Consider the following 7,331-nt stretch of genomic DNA (forward strand, 5'->3'; position numbering starts at 1 on the left):
TAAAACATTAACAAAGTAAAGTAATAATATACAGAAATAAAGTAACAAAGTAAAGTAATACATTAACAAAGTAAAGTAATAAAGTAAAGTAATAAATAAAAGTAATAAAATAAAGAAATAAAGTAAACAATAAGTAACACAAAACAAATCCTTTCAAGAAAAACTATACGAGTTTATGACAAAATATATAAATAAAACACAATTACCTACTGTACACCTCAACCACCCAGGTGTATCACAGAGCCACACCTTGGTTGACTTTATTCACTACGTTGATACATCAGTGACCTTAACGCCTCACCTAATAAACCTCCATCTTCTCAGGACTGACTAATAATTGCGAACATGGACCCTAACCTAACCTGCCATGGCTTCACTTAAAACTATACCTAACCATCCTTATATCCTAACATGCCCTTAACCTAACTTAACATAGAAAATTATCTAATCTAACCTACCTCATTTTAACATAATACAGTACCTGTATAACTTAACATTAATTAAGCTTTCCCTAACGCTTACTTATTCTAACCAAACCAACCCGAGCTCAACCCACCCTACCCTGGCTTAACCCAACCTACCCTAGCTTAACTCAACCTAACCAAGCTTAACCCAACCTAACCAAGCTTAACCCAACCTAACCAAGCAACCCAACCTAACCAAGCCAACACCAACCCAACCAAGCAACACCAACCCAACCAAGCTTAACACCAACCCAACCAAGCTAACACCAACCAAACCTCTTAACCCAACCTAACCTAGTTTAACCCAACCTAACCTAGTTTAACCCAACCCAACCAGCTTAACCCAACCTAACCTAGTTTAACCCAACCTAACCTAGTTTAACCCAACCTAACCTAGTTTAACCCAACCCAACCTAGTTTAACCCAACCCAACCTAGTTTAACCCAACCTAACCTAGCTTAGCTTAACCCAACCTAACCTAGCTAACCCAACCCAACCTAGCTTAACCCAACCCAACCTAGCTTAACCCAACCCAACCTAGTTTAACCCAACCTAACCTGCTAACCCAACCCAACCTAGTTTAACCCAACCCAACCTAGTTTAACCCAACCCAACCAGTTTAACCCAACCCAACCTAGTTTAACCCAACCCAACCTAGTTTAACCCAACCCAACCTAGTTTAACCAACCCAACCTAGCTTAGCTAACCCAACCCAACCTAGCTTAACCCAACCAACCCTAGCTTAACTCAACCTAACCAAGCTTAACACCAACCTAATCTAGCTTAACCCAACCTAACCTAGTTTAACCCAACCTAACCTAGCTTAACCCAACCTAACCTAGTTTAACCCAACCTAGCTTCACCCAACCTAACCTAGCTTAACCCAACCTAACCTAACCTAGCTTAACCCAACCTAACCTAGCTTAACTCAACCTAACCAAGCTTAACCCAACCTAACCTAGCTTAACCCAACCTAACCTAGCTTAACCCAACCTAACCTAGATTAATCAGCTCAAAGAAAATACAGGTGCGCTTCACAAACTAGTAGCGGCTCCTAACCTCACGTGAAAGGTACACACGGCTCCACCAAGACACGGTGTACTGCACGATGCTAGTAAATAACTTGGTCATAACTGGACCCGGCTTTGGTCACGAGTAAGGCTTCGGTTTTATAGATCTGGACAAAAGCATAAAAAACAATGGGTGGTAATAACGTAAATGGTGAAATTTGATCTGGTTCATTTTAACGTCGTTTCTTCTCAGAACCAAAATATACCCAAATTATGCCACGTAAGATTAATTAAATTTAGTAATCATACTAGTCATTTATATTTAAATTTCCTAGGAAAAAAATATACCTAGAGTTCATCACTAGTTCCTAAAAGTCTCTAAGCGAAACATAATTATAAAAGTCTTCCCCCAAAACGGACCTCAACGAAACCAAAACATCTACATCTTCCATAGAAAACGTTTTACCTTATGCTGTACTTAAATAAAAATGGTTAAGGTGGAGAACAGGTTAGCAATAGAAATAAATTATGGAACTGAACTAAAACTATAGACACTCTCTCTTAGATAAATTAATCACTGTACGTGCTGAAGACCTATACAGTATATCCAGACCTTCCTCTATAATTAACACAAAGTCTATAATAAACTGAAGCGAAGATAAACATGACTTATACCAACAGAGTGGGAAAAAAAACATTGCTGAATACTATGTCTAGAGATTACATGAGAACAGTAATATTGAAAGGAATAAACCTAACTTCTCAACATTCATAACAGACCAGCTTCCCGCCTCCCATTAGTCTTGTTCAAATCATTTCGTTTAATGAACTGGTAATTAAAAAATACACTTAGCGTTTCTTCAGATAAATCAGAAGTACAGATATATGTTTTAAAATTAATTCTTCGTTACAGGTTGCACAAATAACCTAACCTAACCCAACCTAACCTATGAATCACTGACAAATTTAAAAGCATTTTGTTTATTCAGTACAGTGGTTTATTTTCCTCTCTCTCTCTTTATATATATATATATATATATATATATATATATATATATATATATATATATATATATATATATATCCCTCTTTTTAAGTCAGCGTCAATAACTACAATACAATTATCTATGTCCATTAACACAATTACTAGTTCATTAAATATGGAAGACTCGTGTGTACATCTGCACCCTCAATGTAAAACACTTTGATCTCTACTTGCACTGTCCAATTGATAACCAAAGTCTCTATGAATGAATACCAGTCTGTCTGTAGTTTGCTCTCAATAATAATCATACTGTGCCTTTTATTTTTTTTTTTTTTATAAATCCTTTTATTAAATGTTTACAGGTTAGGTTAGGTTAGGTTACCCCAACAGTCAATATCCGCCACATATTTATTTAAGAATTACAACTAAAGCTGATTTTTCTTTTAAGTACTGTATATAGTATTGGATCATTGTCCTCGGCCCCCTGCTGTTTGTCCTTTTTATCAATGACCTGCCTGAGGCAATTAAACACGACAGTGAGGTATATCTATATGCGGATGACACAAAGATTTTTAGGAAAATAGAACGAGATGAGGATTGTGACATGCAGCAGGAGGACCTGGATGGGATCAGGGGTTGGACTGAGAAGTGGATGCTGAACTTTCACCCAGAAAAAAGTAAATACATGAGGATAGGAAGAACAGAAGTTGCTGACCATGGATATCATATGTACACCACGATCAAGATGACCACTGTAGAGGATATAGGGGGTAGTCATCGATAAGCTGACGTTCTCTGACCATCTAGCTGAGAAAATCAACAAGGCTAATAAAATAGTGGGAATTATTAGAAGAACTTTTGTTCGTCTGGATGCACCTATATTCAGGGCTCTGTACACTGCTCTGGTTAGGCCACACCTTGAGTATGCTAATCAAATTTGGTGCCCATATCTCATTAAGGATATTGAAGCAGTAGAGAATGTACAGAGGAGGGCTACCAAACTAGTACCACAGATCTAGGATTTATCTTATGATGAAAGACTAAGGAAATTACAGTTACCGACACTGGCGTACAGAAGGTCTCGTGGGGACCAAGTGGAAACATACAAGATAGTGTGTGGCATATGACCAGGCATGTACAGCAGGAATGTTCCAGATGAGGGAGGCTGACACTACCCGGGGGAACTCAAAGATCTACAAAACAAGAGCGAGGCTAAATCTCAGAAGACATTCGTTCCCGAGTAGGGTTGTCAACAACTGGAATGGGTTACCTGAGTGGGTAGTGAATGTGGAGACGGTGGAAAAGTTTGAAGCAAAATTAGATAAATACTGGAAAAATCAACAAGTATATAATTTTAGGGCACAAATATCCGCCACACACAGCCACCGTCTGAGTAGAGAAGAGGCTATTGAGCTGGAGTCACAGGCGTGAGCCTCTTCCAGAAGATCATCTGTGAGTATCTGTGAGTTGAATCAAACTACTACATACCGTACTACTTATTTCCACACCTTAAGACACTCAAGCTACAGTGTTAAATAAAGGGAAGCAGCTTATTTTTTACTTAAACCTTTCTTATAATATGGATACAAAATCATTTCCTAAAGTTCATGTACAGTTTCCGATGTGTAATAAACCCCAGAGTACTGTACTGTAAAGTAGAATACTGGAATGGTTTATTTAACTACATCAATATCTACTACCAGTTGATAAAGACTTATTTTGACAGGTATATCTGCACTTACTTTCACAAAACAGTTAATATACGACTCGCGGCCGCCAGCAGTTCGGTAATTATGTCGGTGTTTAAGGACAGTTTTGTACGCTGATTACTTTCAGTTCAATTCATTATTTTGTGAAAACCGGGTATTTTCAAACAGATTGTCAATGAAAAACAGCTGAAATGAATAATTATACAAATTATACAAATTATTTACATCAAAACAAGACTATATAATATTTAAAGCTTACCTGAACTAAATCTTCACCTCGCCTTAGTCACTTTAAGCATAAAATGAAGTCACTACATTTTCAGTTCTCGAGTGACTGGCCATGTTGGCTGTTTTTTTCTTTCTTTAATAAAAACTTTCAAACACTTCAGGAATCGTTTCTCTTCCTCGTATCAGTTACTTCGTATTATAACAGTAAATTCTCGCATATAAGTCACTGAATTGTCACTCACAAACACTAAAATAGATCAACTTTAAAGCATGGACGCCGCCTTCGTCTCACCAGCTGCGCGAAGACACTAAAAATGTTGACAATTGCGAGAGACCTTTAAATCTTCAACAAACTCCAGTTATCCACTCATAATATGTTTCATTAATATTAAATAAATGTTTATATTATGTTATTAATAAAAAAATATAATATACTCTAAATATGATTCATCTTTTCAAAATTGATTAACTCACTCATGGTCCAACAGCTTAGAAATCTTTTTAACCTTTTTGAGTGGAAATATTATTTGTTTTCAAGTCAGATCTCATTATAACCTGCTGAAAATATAACTAATTATAAACCAAATTATATACCCTGTAGTATTTGATATTTGACCTTAGAAAAACAAAATATTATCGTAAATAGCGTCTACTTTATGTCTAGCTGAACTATCAATAAATATGGCTGTTGTGGGGCTAAGATAGTATTCATAATAATTCTGTATCTTCTTAAATTCATAGATAATCTGTTTATTGGTAAAGAAAGGCACGAAGTTATATTCTTACTGTAAAAAGGGGTTATAAATAATATTCTCATTCCTACCCGGAGAGTTATCCTTAGCAAATTAGTAAATATCTGACGTAAGAGATGGATGTGTTAGCTATAGGCATTACTAGGTTTATGTAGGTGATGTAGAGGGGCATCAAATTCAGCTAGGGGGGCATTAGGTTTAGTTAAAAAGGGCATTTGATCTAGGACTGCACCAGGTTCACCTAGGAAGGTACCAGGTTCAGCTAGGTGATGTAAGAGGGCACCAGGGTCAGGTAATAGGGCACCAGGGTCAGGTAAGAGGGCACCAGGGTCAGGTAAGAGGGCACCAGGCTCAGCGTGGTGAAGTAGGAGGACACCAAGTGAAAGCTGTTAAATCACAGTTGGTGTCGAGGTGTGCCCAGCCTACCACACCTCCCTGCATCTGTTTATTGCTGTGGTCGGTTGTTCTCTGCTGGGGATATGATTCATTTTGTTTTGAAACGAAAGGATTTAAATTTGTTTATAATCTAAAACTTTGATTATAATGAAGGGATTTAGATATTTTTTCCTTTATTGCTGTCTAGGTAACTGCATTTAGGGTTTTTATTAATTAACATTATATGGAAGGTTAAAATTCACTGTCTTTTGTACAAGTGTTATAATATTTGACATTTATATTAAGTATGAGTCATCGCCCTTTGCAATTTAGTTTTCCGAGTACAGTACTATGAGTCATAAATTATTTCAGTGTTAAGTTAACTAACCTACCTGATTTCCTCTCAGTGAACAATTGACTTTTAATTTTTTTTTTCTTGTTAAGGTAAAATTAATATAATGTCGCGGTATTGTCTTACATAAGGAACAGTTTACTTCAACTTAACTGTTCAGCAATTGCATTCTAGTTGTCATCCTTACTTTGTCTGTCTGCCTTCTCGTTAGTATTATTCACCTTAGTAACCAGTCATATTATTATTGTTAATGTCACCAAACCCTAACCTAACCATATTTTATCTACACTAACACCAACCTAACCTAACTATATTTAAGCTTAACTAACCCTAACCTAACCTCACGTAACCGAATTCAACCTTACCTAACCCTCATCTAATCTAACCGAACTTAATCTTAATTAACCCGAGTCCATTCTAACCTAACCAAATGTAATCGAATTTTACCTATATCTCGCTACAAAAAGACTGCGTTTGTTTCAGTCCAGAATAAAGTCATCTAGTTCCTTATCTGTCATAAAGGCAGCCTAACGAAACGCAAATTAACCTATTTATCACAAATTTGTGGAAATAAGTTAGCCTTTCTTATCATAGCGATCTGACCTATATTAAACTGGCTAGTCTTTGGCAACTCTTTAGCGCGGCAGAATTTTAGTCGAACTTCGAACATTTATTTTTTCCTATCTCACAAAATTAAAAAAAAAAAAACCAACCCACTATCATACTGCCTAGCCTAATGTCCCAATAAAACATACTTGATTTAAATTTATCCTAAAGAGAAGGAAATGTATTTATAAAATTAAATTAGACAAGGTTAAATTAGGATTATAATTTGAGAGGATATCACGGAAGCCTATTCATATGTCGGTCGGGCTACTTGTAAAGATGTTGTTGATATGTCAATTTAAACGCTTATATCATAGTTATTTTACACATTATATATATATTGCTGTAGTAAATTAGAAAAAATAAAATTGAGTTTACTAAATAATTATCCATTTCTGTGAGACACGAGTCAACAAAAAAAAAATCTGAAAAACTTGAAATGTCTCTTGTCTGTTGTCAACGCGACCGGGGTGTGATTTCCGCTAGGTTCAGTTATGAGAACACGGCAGTTTTTCCTCGGGAACTTGTGTCCGCCTACTAGCACTGGAACAAGGAGGATACCATGAACAAAGGATTCTGACACCATCCTGTATACTCAGTTAATTAAATCTCTTAATGAAGAAAATATATCACGTTTTGTTAATATTGTTTCATTTTAGTTATTGATCTTGAGACAATAAACAACTTATCAGAGCATCATTTACAAAATCAGACCTCAGTTATGTAATTATATGTCTTCTTCACGCCCCTCTTCCACCTTCACGCCCCTCTCCCATCTCCTTCACGCCCCTCTTCCACCTTCACGCCCCTCTTCCACCTTCACGCCCCTTTCCCATCTCCTTCACGCCCT

The sequence above is a fragment of the Homarus americanus genome, unplaced genomic scaffold (assembly GCF_018991925.1).
Source record: "Homarus americanus isolate GMGI-L3 unplaced genomic scaffold, GMGI_Hamer_2.0 scaffold10478, whole genome shotgun sequence".
NCBI lineage: Eukaryota > Metazoa > Arthropoda > Malacostraca > Decapoda > Nephropidae > Homarus > Homarus americanus.